This window comes from Puccinia triticina, chromosome 5A (genome assembly GCF_026914185.1).
Source record: "Puccinia triticina chromosome 5A, complete sequence".
Taxonomy (NCBI): Eukaryota; Fungi; Basidiomycota; class Pucciniomycetes; order Pucciniales; family Pucciniaceae; genus Puccinia; species Puccinia triticina.
In genome coordinates, this window is record NC_070562.1 from 6,872,479 (window position 1) to 6,883,503 (window position 11,025).

Sequence of the window (11,025 nt, forward strand, 5' to 3'; positions counted from 1 at the left end):
TGCGGATTTGGACAAGACTCTTTTTGTCTTTTTTTTTTTTTTTTAATTTCTCACTTATGTAGCCTTTTTCCAAACATGGAAAGAGGCTCACAAAAAATTTTTTTTTTTTTAAAAAAAAAATCAGTTCTTGGTTGGCCTAACGCGGGCTCAACCAGAGTACAACGTTGGCGCGCTCGCTGAGTAAAGCTGGTTGGGCTCTTTTCATGCCCAACCAGCTTCCCCTGTGGGCACGCGGATCAGAGCCGGCATGGGTTGGCTGCGTTTAGACACGGCCGACCCATCCGACCGCCCGCGGTGCTGGATGGGTCGGGTCAAGGGGGGCCCAACCAATCTTCAACACAATCCGATCCCGCGGTCAAAGTCTGGGCGGGCAGGTTGGCGCCCACCCGGGCCAACCTTTCGCCGACCGCGCCGTTGGGCCCACGTCAACCCAAGCTCGAATTCAAGCGGTGGTGTAGATGATGATTAATGCATAACAATTATGAAATTTGATATTGCATATGCATATGGAAGCATGAATATCAAATAAGCACAGGGTTTGTCCAACTTTAATTCAATTCACTGAGAGCATCCGTACTGATAATGTGTTGAAATTACTCAGGTGAAAAGAATTGTGTGTTGTGGGATTTGAACCCGCAACGCTCTACATTCATGAGAGCTGCTCTTATACCACTGAGCTAAACACACTGTTGGTCTTACTGGTGATTTATGGAACTTAGATCATATAGATTGGCCACTCAAATGGGGCTTGAAGTATATATTCCAACACTTATGACTTATGTCATACTTTTTACCTGAGAGGTTGGGGCTTTTGTGGCTTTTTATGCCATTTTTTCCTTTCACCCTCCACACAGCAAAAACTGGCAAACCTCTTCAGGAGCCCTGAAGGGTCAATATAGCTGACCTTCTTGGCTTGAGATCCCTGTCCTCATAATGAGTATTGGATGCACAAGCTGGATTGGCCGAGGCATATTAACCAGAGCTTGGAGAGCTTGGATCCTGTGGAATTGAATTGAATGAGCATACTGTTTTCCAAGGTCAGTTCAATCCACACATGTCATACAGCCCAGAATGGAGGACTTCCTGTTGATCTGGAAAGTCAGATCTGAGCCGCCAGATTTCAGATTTTGCAGGGCAATCTAGGTTTCCAAAGATCCCCGAAGCAATCCAGACTCCCAAATTCCAGATTTCCCTGTGAAATCTGAAATTCCAGATTTATTCAAAAATGACGGGAAGTCCTCCAATACCCCACAAACCATAAGTTTGGACGGTCATGGGAGGAGAAAACTTGGACTTCTAGAGACATGTGTAACGGCAAAAGATAGGGAAGAGTGAGACAATTCTAATGATTCAAAGGGCATGGGCCCTTTGGGAACAGGGTCAAAAATTGAAAGGCACAAAATTGCCTGCAAAAACATTTGCAAGATCAGAATCTCTCAGGCCAAAATGTGGAAATTAGCCCCAAGTCCCTAAAATTTTACAGAAATCTAAATACACTCTTTAGAGAATATGTATTGTGAGATTCACGGCATTAGTACTCCTCAGGGAGACCCTGTGTAGCCGGGGGGCTAATTTGGCGGATTTCCTACTAAGGCAAACCCCCAAAACCTTATTGGTGGTGCTCCAAACGGCCCCAATATTTTTTTGCTATAAGAATACACTCTTTAAAACAAATGTTAAGCTTCACGGCATTAGGCTGATTTGGCGGATTTCCTACTAAGGCAATCCACTAAATCCTTAGCTACAGTGGTCCAAATGCCCCCAGATTTTCTCTGCAACATAAAGACACTCTCTAGAGCATATGTTAAGATTCACAGAATTAGAACTCCTCAGGGAGACCCTGTGTAGCTGGGGGCGGATTTGGCGGATTTCCTACTAAGGCAAACCCCGGAAACCTTATCTATGGTGCTCCAAACGGCCCCAATTTTTTTCTGCCATAAGAATACACCCTTTAAAAGATATTTTAAGCTCCAAGGAGGTATTACACATCAGGAAAACCTTCTATTCACTGTGGTGTAGCGTAGCACAGCACAAATGCGCTACTTTTTAGTGTAGCGTTAGTGCAATTGCGCATATCTGCGTTAATGCTAGGTGCACAGGGTGCAAAGCTATTTTAGCTTTTAGCGAAGCGTTAGTGCAGATACGCGCAATTGCACTAACGCTACACCAAAAAATAGTGCATTTGCGCTGCGCTACGCTACACCACGGTTGATAGAAGGTGTTCCTGATGTGTAATACCTCCTTAGAGCTTGAAATATTTTCTAGAGAGTTTATTCTTATGGAAGAAAAAATTTGGGGCCGTTTGGAGCACCGTAGATAACATTTCGGGGGTTTGCCTTAGTAGGAAATCCGCCAAATCAGCCCCCGGCTACAAAGGGTCTCCCTGAGGAGTGCTAATGCCGTGAAGACTCACATATGTTCTAGAGAGTGTATTTATTTGGCAGAAAAAATCTGGGGGCATTTGGACCACCATAGCTAAGGATTTGGTGGATTGCCTTAGTAGGAAATCCGCCAAATTAGCCCCCTGGCTCCACAGGGTCTCCCTGAGGAGTACTAATGCTGTGAAGTTCCAAATATTCTCTAAAGAAAGTATTTAGATTTCTGGAAAATTTTTAGGGTGTTTGCCAACACTGGGTCGCTACGCTAACCATAGCGGTTAGCGTAGCGTAGCGCAGCGCAAATGCGCTATTTTTTAGCGTAGCGTTAGCGCAATTGCACGCATATGCGCTAACGCTACGCGCACGCGGTGCGCAGCTATTTTAGCTGATAGAGTAGCGTTAGCGCAGATGCGCGCAATTGCGCTAACGCTACACATGCAGGGCGCAAAAGAGCGCGCGCTACGCTGCGCTACAGCGCCTTTAGCGGGAAAAAAGGGCTTTTTTTCCGCTAAAAGCGCTGTAGCGCAGCGCAGCGTAGCGTAGCGACTTTAGCGGCGCGCTAACGCTAACAAAGAATTGGCGCGCTGTTAGCGCCGCTGAAAATTAGCGCAGCGTAGCGGCGCTAACAGCGCGCTAACGCTATGCAAAATAGATGGGCGCTTTTTGCCGCTACGCTAACGCGTAGCGCTGAAATAGCGTAGCGTAGCGCAGCGACCCAGTGTTGAACTGTTTGGGTACAACAGTGACGAGATATTTTTTTTGTACATTCCGTCATTTTTTGTCAAATTAATGTATTGACTCCCATTCTCAAGAGGGGAATTAATTAATTGACTCCCAAAACCCCCTGGGTCGAATCCAGGTCCTGAGGACCCAGGGGGGACGTCCCAAGACGGTCCGCTCGACGTCAACAACTTTTTGCAGTCGATTTATTAATTCTTGGGAGTCAATTTTTCAACTCCCTAAAAATACCACCAATCAATAAACGGACTTACTTTGCGCTCTGCGAAAAACTCTTTGCGCACTGCACAGTGCGCAAAGTCCCCAAACATTTCCTGCACTGCGGGAGAAATATCAAAGTATTTCAAGTTTTTTCTTGACCAATGAATGGAAAGGCTTCTTATTGGCCTCTGTGAATTTTTGGGAGTTTTTCCAGATTTCCTTGTATGCCAAAAAAATTATTAAAAGCAAAAAACAGATGTAGAATTTGGGTGCCTGAAAATCAAAGTTCCCAAGGGCAGAAAATTCAAAATAATTTATTGACTCATCATGCATGGTACATATAGGAACAGCCATTTTGAAACTTTTTAGCTACTTTTTGCAAGAGTAAGGGTCTCAAAAATGAGGAAATTTCACCACATAATAGCAAAATTTGGTGGATTGCACATGAAATTTTCTCATTTTTCAGACCCTTTATCTTGCATAAAGTAGCTAAAAAGTTCAAAAATGGCTGCTCCTATATTTTCCATGAGTTAATAAAGGGGGTTGAGAAATCGACTCCCAAAAATTAAAAAATCGACTCCCAAATTGAGTTTACGTCGCGCGACGTCTGTCCCGGGTCCCCATGACCCAATTTTGACCCGGGGGCATTTTGGGAGTCGATTTTGTAATTCCGCGATCCCAAACGGGAGTCGGAATTTTAATTGGGGCTTGATTAATCGACTCCCAATATTTCGACTTCCGACTCCCAAAATGGGTTTACGTCCTGGGGACCCCAAAATGACGTCCTCCCCGGGTCACCAGGACCAAAAATTGACCCCGGGATTTTTTGGGAGTCGGAAGTCAAAAATACAAATATGAAAAGGGAGTCGGACATTTAATTTCCCAAAAATCCCAGAAAACATAGAAATATTCATATCTCGCCACTGGAGCACCCAAACGAGCCCATATTTTTACAGCAATATAAATACATTTTCTAGAAATTATGATGAGATGTACGTGAGTCTGAACCCTCAGAAAAGCCTTAAATAGCCAGGGGGCTAATTTGGCGGATTTCCTACTAAGGAAATCCGCCAAAGCCTTAGCTACAGTACTCCAAAAGCCACCAATTTTTTTTCTGCCATAAAAACAAACTTTTTTAAACATATACTCAGCGTCACGGCATTGGCACACCTCAGGGAGACCATTTGTAGCTGCGGGGCGCATTTGGCTGATTTCCTACTGACGCAATCCGCCACATCCTGAGCTATGGTGCTCCAAACACCCCCAGATTTTTTCTGCCACATAAATACACTCTCCAGAGCATATTTTAAGCTTCACGGCATTAGCACACCTCAGGGAGACCCTGTGTAGCCGGGGGCGGATTTGGCGGATTTCCTACTAACGCAATGCGCCATGTCCTGAGATACGGTGACCCAAATGCCCCCAAAATTTTTCTGCAACATAAATACACTCTCTAGAGCATATTTTAATCTTCACGGCATTAGAACACCTCAGGGAGACCCTGTGTAGCCGGGGGGGCAGATTTGGCGGATTTCCTACTACTTATCCTCACTTGAACCCTCTATATCTTCTGATCAAGAAGAGATATAAAAAAACGGAAGGCGCTCAAAAGATTCCCCGCCCTCATATCTACAATTACCCATACAGACCGTAAAAATATTCCTAACGGCGTAGGACCGCGCAGAGGAAGAAAACTACGACTATACACAATATGAATAAATAACTACCCCGCGGGTACACAGGGTCTCCCTGAGGTGTGCTAATGCTGTAGTGCCCCCAAGTGCCCCAAAATTTCACAGCACTGATTCAAACATGTCATTATAACTTCATAAGATTCTTCAACAACTTAAATCATTTCGGAGGGGGGGGGGAGAAAGACAGCAGAAAATAAGAATAAATGACTAAGAAAGAGAAAAACTAACAAAAGATAAAAGAAAATAAAACTAGTAATGGGTTGCTTGAGTCAATAGCTTCCTCCCAGCAGTACATTTGAAACAGTCAGAGAATTTTTTCTCCCAAGGGAGAGCTTCAGGAGAAGCCTTGGAAACCCAATCCTTGCGAAGAAGCTGGGGAGCAGGGAATAAGAATGGAACTTTGAGGACTAGGGGAACAAAGTGATCTTGGACCAGACCAAGGAAAATGGGGGGATTTTGGTTGGGGGGGCAGAAATATGGGAGGAAAGTCTGAGACCAGTTTTTGGAGAAGAAAAAAACTGGCCGCTGGAAGGCATTGGCCATGACTTCACCCGTCGATGGCATAGACATCCACTTATTCCTATCCACAAAGCCTGGTGCTGCCCTGAGTCGGTGCAAGAAAGCGTCGATATTGTGGAAGATTTGGTGCTGGACATACCATTTGCGGCGGTTGGTGATTTCGTCAATCAATTCGTCACGGATATGCTTGTAATCGTCCTGTCCGCGTCCCAAAGCCCAGGCCACTGCTCAGAATCCATAATTTCCATCTGCGTCGACGTCCAAGACCTTCGAGACACTATCCTGAATGATGAAGGGGAGGGAGGGAATGAAAGAATTATCTTCAGGGGGTTCGGCGGCAGGCTGTTGGCGTGGTTCTTTGGGTCGAGGGGGGACTGGCAGTTTCTTGGAGGCTCCTGGGGGTGGTGGCGGACAAGAGACAGGCCCTGGCGGCGGTGGCGGAGGAAAAACGGCGACGGTGGTCTTCATTGCGCGTGATCTAGTCTTTGGGGCGGGTTTTTCTTCAGGCTCTGCGGGCGGTGAGGTGGGATTTGGTTGGCAGCCTTGATTGGGCGGAATTTCTTCTTTGGTGCTGGTTTCTCATTGTCTGAGGTGTCGTCTTTTTCTGAAGATTCCTCCTTTGCTGAAAATTCCGACGGTTCTTTTTCTTCTTTGACTTCTTCGACTTCTTCCACTTTTTTGGGCGGGGCTGATTTTCCTTTGCGCGCTGGGAGGATCCTCTTCTTAGGTGGTTCTTCAGTTTTTGCGGGGGGCAGGGTGGTTTTATTTGTCGGCGGTTGGGGTTTTTTGGCTGGCGTTTTCTTCTTTGTCTTCTCCGCAGGCTTTGAATCTTCAACTTTCTGCTACTTGACGTTCTCGGCGTGCTTCTCTTCTTTCTTGCGCTTCTTTTCGACGTGTTCGAAGCTTGAAGGGTCCCTGCGAGTGGATTTGGGTTTGTTCGTGGATCCTTTAGGTCTTCCACGCGTTTTTTGAGGTTCAGTAGGAAGCTTGATGTCAATGACGGTGCCGGTGCCTTCAATGATACGGTTGATTGCGGCGAGTTGAAAGTCCAGTTGCGCGGGATTCATGGCCAGGAGCTTGCGCTTGATGTTGTCTATGGCGGAAACAAGGTCTTCATCAGGGGTTTTCTTGGTGAGGCGCAAGGACTGGATGGACATGGGGGGCAAAGAAAAGAAATGTCAGCGCTGTATCAGATTTAAATGACCAACTCCCATGTTTTGACATCCGACCCGCATTAATATGCATCCGACTCCCAATATTAAATTTCCGACTCCCAGAATTATAATTCCGACTCCCAGAATAATAATTCCGACTCCCGAAAAAAAAACCCAAAGAACGACAATTTTTACGGAAGATAAAAGGCAAAGAGGCATGGAAAATTGCCAAAAAGGCCGCACACAAAACCGCTGCTCACCTGAATGTGCCATTGGTCGTGAAACATATCGGGGGTCAGTGAATCCTTTGATTCCAAAAGTTCAACCATCTGATGCTTGCACGGGATTCCGGTCCGTTTGCTGTAATGTCCGTGGCACTGATCCTTGGGTGAAAGCTTTTTGGCGTCCACGAAATTGTTGTATGCCTTGCGGAGCGCATAATTTGTGATGACGCCACGGCATTTGTTGAAGAACTTTGGGAGATACCGCAGGGTTGTCATCTTCTGTTGATGGAAATTTGACGCAATTTCATGGTATTGCGCCTCAAGAGCATTGCTGATGATCTTGATGACGGCGGTGAAGTTGTGCTGGGGGCCAAGGAGGTGAGACTTGATGAAAGCGTGAGCAGATTCCATTCGAGATGTCGTGCGATTGTCGAAGTGAGCAAGATCCTTAGTCCACGCGTTTGAGTAATGTTTGGCAACTGGAAGCCAAGTATCTGTGACATATTTTTCGAATTTGGGCCCGTATTTCGACGCAAATCGGCTGAAAGAAGATCTGAAATCAGCTTGCGTGCGTATTTTGACCAAATTCGACCAGTGTCGGAGCATGTCCTTCTCTTGGGCTTGATCCTTGATGAGTTTGGAAGCTTTGGCGAGAAGGTTCTTCTGAATATGCCAAGTACAGAGCATATGATCAGCATCCGGAAAGGCGGTCGAGAGAGAGTTGATCAGAGCTTTTTCACGATCCGTGATGACGACCGCCGGGGGAGGGATTTTGTGAGAATTGAAGACTGAGACCATTGATTCCAGCGCCCAGTTGTAGAAGGATGTCGTTTCTTCTCTCATGAAACAAAAAGCAACACTGAAAGTTTTGTTGGCACCAGTAATACCGGAGATGTGAAGCAGCGGCATGTCGTACTTGTTCGTCTTGTACGTACAATCGAGGAGGAGGATATGATGGTACACTGTGAGCAATTCAATTGATTGAGCATGGCAAAAGAATAAGGCCTGGAGATTGCCGTTGTCGTCGACTTTTGCAGAGGTAGTGAAATCAGTCTCGTTGAGCGTCTTGTTGAGGTGACCGACCGGACTGAGACCTTGAAGCGATTGCTGCTGAGCTTTCCGGCGGGCAACGTAGATTGTACTGATAGTGGCTAGAATCTTCTCATCTGGGTGGGTTTTCTTCAGTGCTTCCAGGATAGCCGCTGGTTTCAAGCCGGCGTCGCCGAGATTCTTCATTTCTTCATAGAGAGACGGCGTGAGCTTTCTATTGGTCGTGTGGGCGGCAGGATACTCAGACGGAAGGTGATTGTGTAGCGGATTATTGACGGTGAGCTTCCACGTATTTGTCTTCTTCTGGAAATAGGCGGTGGCGGTGAAAGGGCAGTTGATGAGTCTAGTTGATGCCGTGGCTGCTTCAGTTTCGCCTGGACGCCTGTTTTGGTGTGGATTGCCGCCCCTAATAATGACGAAAAAAAATGATGGATTTTATTAGCCATAATCCCAAAAAACCATCATGGAACAGGGAAATTTTTTTAAAAAAAAGGGAGTCGGAATTGCAATTTTGGGCGTCAGATGTCAAATTTTGGGAGTCGTAATTATAAAAATGTCAGTCGGAATTTTCAAAATGGGGGTTGGACAGAAATGATGGAAATTTGGCAGAAAATCCCATTTTGAGAGGGGAAAGGCCAAAAAAAACGGAAAACTCACCTGTCACACTTGAAGGTTTTACTTTTACCTTTAACACTCCTTCTGGTTCCAACCGCGTACCCGTGACGAATGGCAAAATCCCTAAGCGCGGCGGAGATTTTGTCTAGAGTTTCATATTGGCCATTGGCGGGCACCGGGAATGACCACAAAGGCTCCCCATTCGCCGGATTAACCTCAAACGTATCTTGATCGAAATTTTCCACGAATTCAGCGGCAGCAGCGCACGGATTTTCTTTGTCTTCTGAGTCATATTCTCCTTCTTCATTATTTTCATCAGATTTTTCAGCAATTTTTTTTGGGTCTTCATTTTTAGTTTTTTTATTACTTTGAGTACTATCTACATCAGAGACATTTTTTTCTAGCAGATTTAAGTATGAATCTAAAAGTACATCAGCCTTCAGTTCTTCATATAGTTTTTCTTGATTTTCTTCTTCTTCTTTGTTGGTTTCATCTTCCTGTTGTTGATCTAGATCTTGTTCGTCTTTTTGGGTGGTTTGCTTGTCTTGAAGGTCTTTCTTGTGAGCTAGTAATATATCTTGAGTGAGTTTCATAAGCTCAGGGTCCAGAGCATCGTTTTGAGGGGCTGGAGACGAGATTTTTGTGAGGGGAAGCGGGCTGGACGACATATCGAACGATCTATACAAGCTGTACGAAAAAACGGCCTGGTCTGCGTGCGCGGGGAACGATCGAGTGGTCGACGGACGGGTGGCGTGCGTGTGGAGGCGTGTGCGGCGTGCGTACCTGTGCGTGGGCGGTTCGGGTTGAGTCGCGGTTGGGGATGGTTGACGTGGCAATATTGTCGCACCGACTCCCCGAAAGCTGATTAGGGGATCGACTCCCGTCCTCGCGCGGGGAATTGGCGCTCCGACTCCCCCGCAGGGGGTATGAAAATAATAAATCAGGGGCGGAGAAATTAAATGTCCGACTCCCTTTTCATATTTGTATTTTTGACTTCCGACTCCCAAAAAATCCCGGGGTCAATTTTTGGTCCTGGGGACCCGGGGAGGCGTCATTTTGGGGTCCCCAGGACGTAAACCCATTTTGGGAGTCGGAAGTCAAAATATTGGGAGTCGATTAATCAAGCCCCTTTTAATTTTGCAAAAAATCCCGGAAAATAAAGAAAAATTTATACCTCCGCACTGGGTCACGCAAAGCCCCCCAAAATTTTACAGCACTCTAAATACACTCTTTAGAGAATATTGTGAGCTTCACAGCATTAGTACTCCTCAGGGAAACCCTGTGTAGTCAGGGGGCGGATTTGGCGGATTTCCCACTAAGGCAAACCCCCAAAACCTTATCTACGGTGCTCCAAACAGCCCCAAATTTTTTCTGCTATAAGGATAAGCTCTTTAAAACATATGTTAAGCTTCACGGCATTAGCACACCTCAGGGAGACCCTGTGTAGCCGGGGGCGGATTTGGCGGATTTCCTACTACCACAATGCGCCATATCCTGAGATACGGTGATCCAAATGCCCCCAAAATTTTTCTGCCACATACATACACTCTCTAGAGCATATTTGAAGCTTCACGGCATTAGCACACCTCAGGGAGACCCTGTGTAGCCGGGGGCCGATTTGGCGGATTTCCTACTACCGCAATGCGCCATATCCTGAGATATGGTGATCCAAATGCCCCCAGAATATTTCTGACACATAAATACAGTCTCTAGAACATATTCTGAGATTTACGGGTGTATTACACATCAGGGAAATCCTGTGTAGCCGGGGGCGGATTAGGCGGATTTCCTCCTAAGGCAATTGTCGTAGTTTTCTTCCTCTGCGCCGTCCTACGCCGTTAGGAATATTTTTCCAGTCTGTATCGGTAATTGTAGATAAGAGGGCAGGGAATCTTTTGAGAAGCCTCCGTTTCTTTTTATCGCTTCTTGATCAGAAGATATAGAGGGTTCAAGTGAGGATAAGTAGGAAATCCGCCAAATCCGCCCCCCCGGCTACACAGGGTCTCCCTGCGGTGTGCTAATGCCGTGAAGCTTAACATATGCTCTAGAGAGTGTATTTATGTGGCAGAAAAACCATGGGGGCATTTGGATCACCGTATCTCAGGACATGGCGCATTGCGTTAGTAGGAAATCCGCCAAATCCGCCCCCGGCTACACAGGGTCTCCCTGAGGTGTGCTAATGAAGTGAAGCTTAAAATATGCTCTAGAGAGTGTATTTATGTTGCAGAAAAACTTTGGGGGCTTTTGGATCACCGTATCTCAGGATATGGCGCATTGCGGTAGTAGGAAATCCGCCAAATCCGCCCCCGGCTACACAGGGTCTCCCTGAGGTGTGCTAATGCCGTGAAGCTTAACATATGTTTTAAAGAGCTTATCCTTATAGCAGAAAAAATTTGGGGCTGTTTGGAGCACCGTAGATAAGGTTTTGGGGGTTTGCCTTAGTGGGAAATCC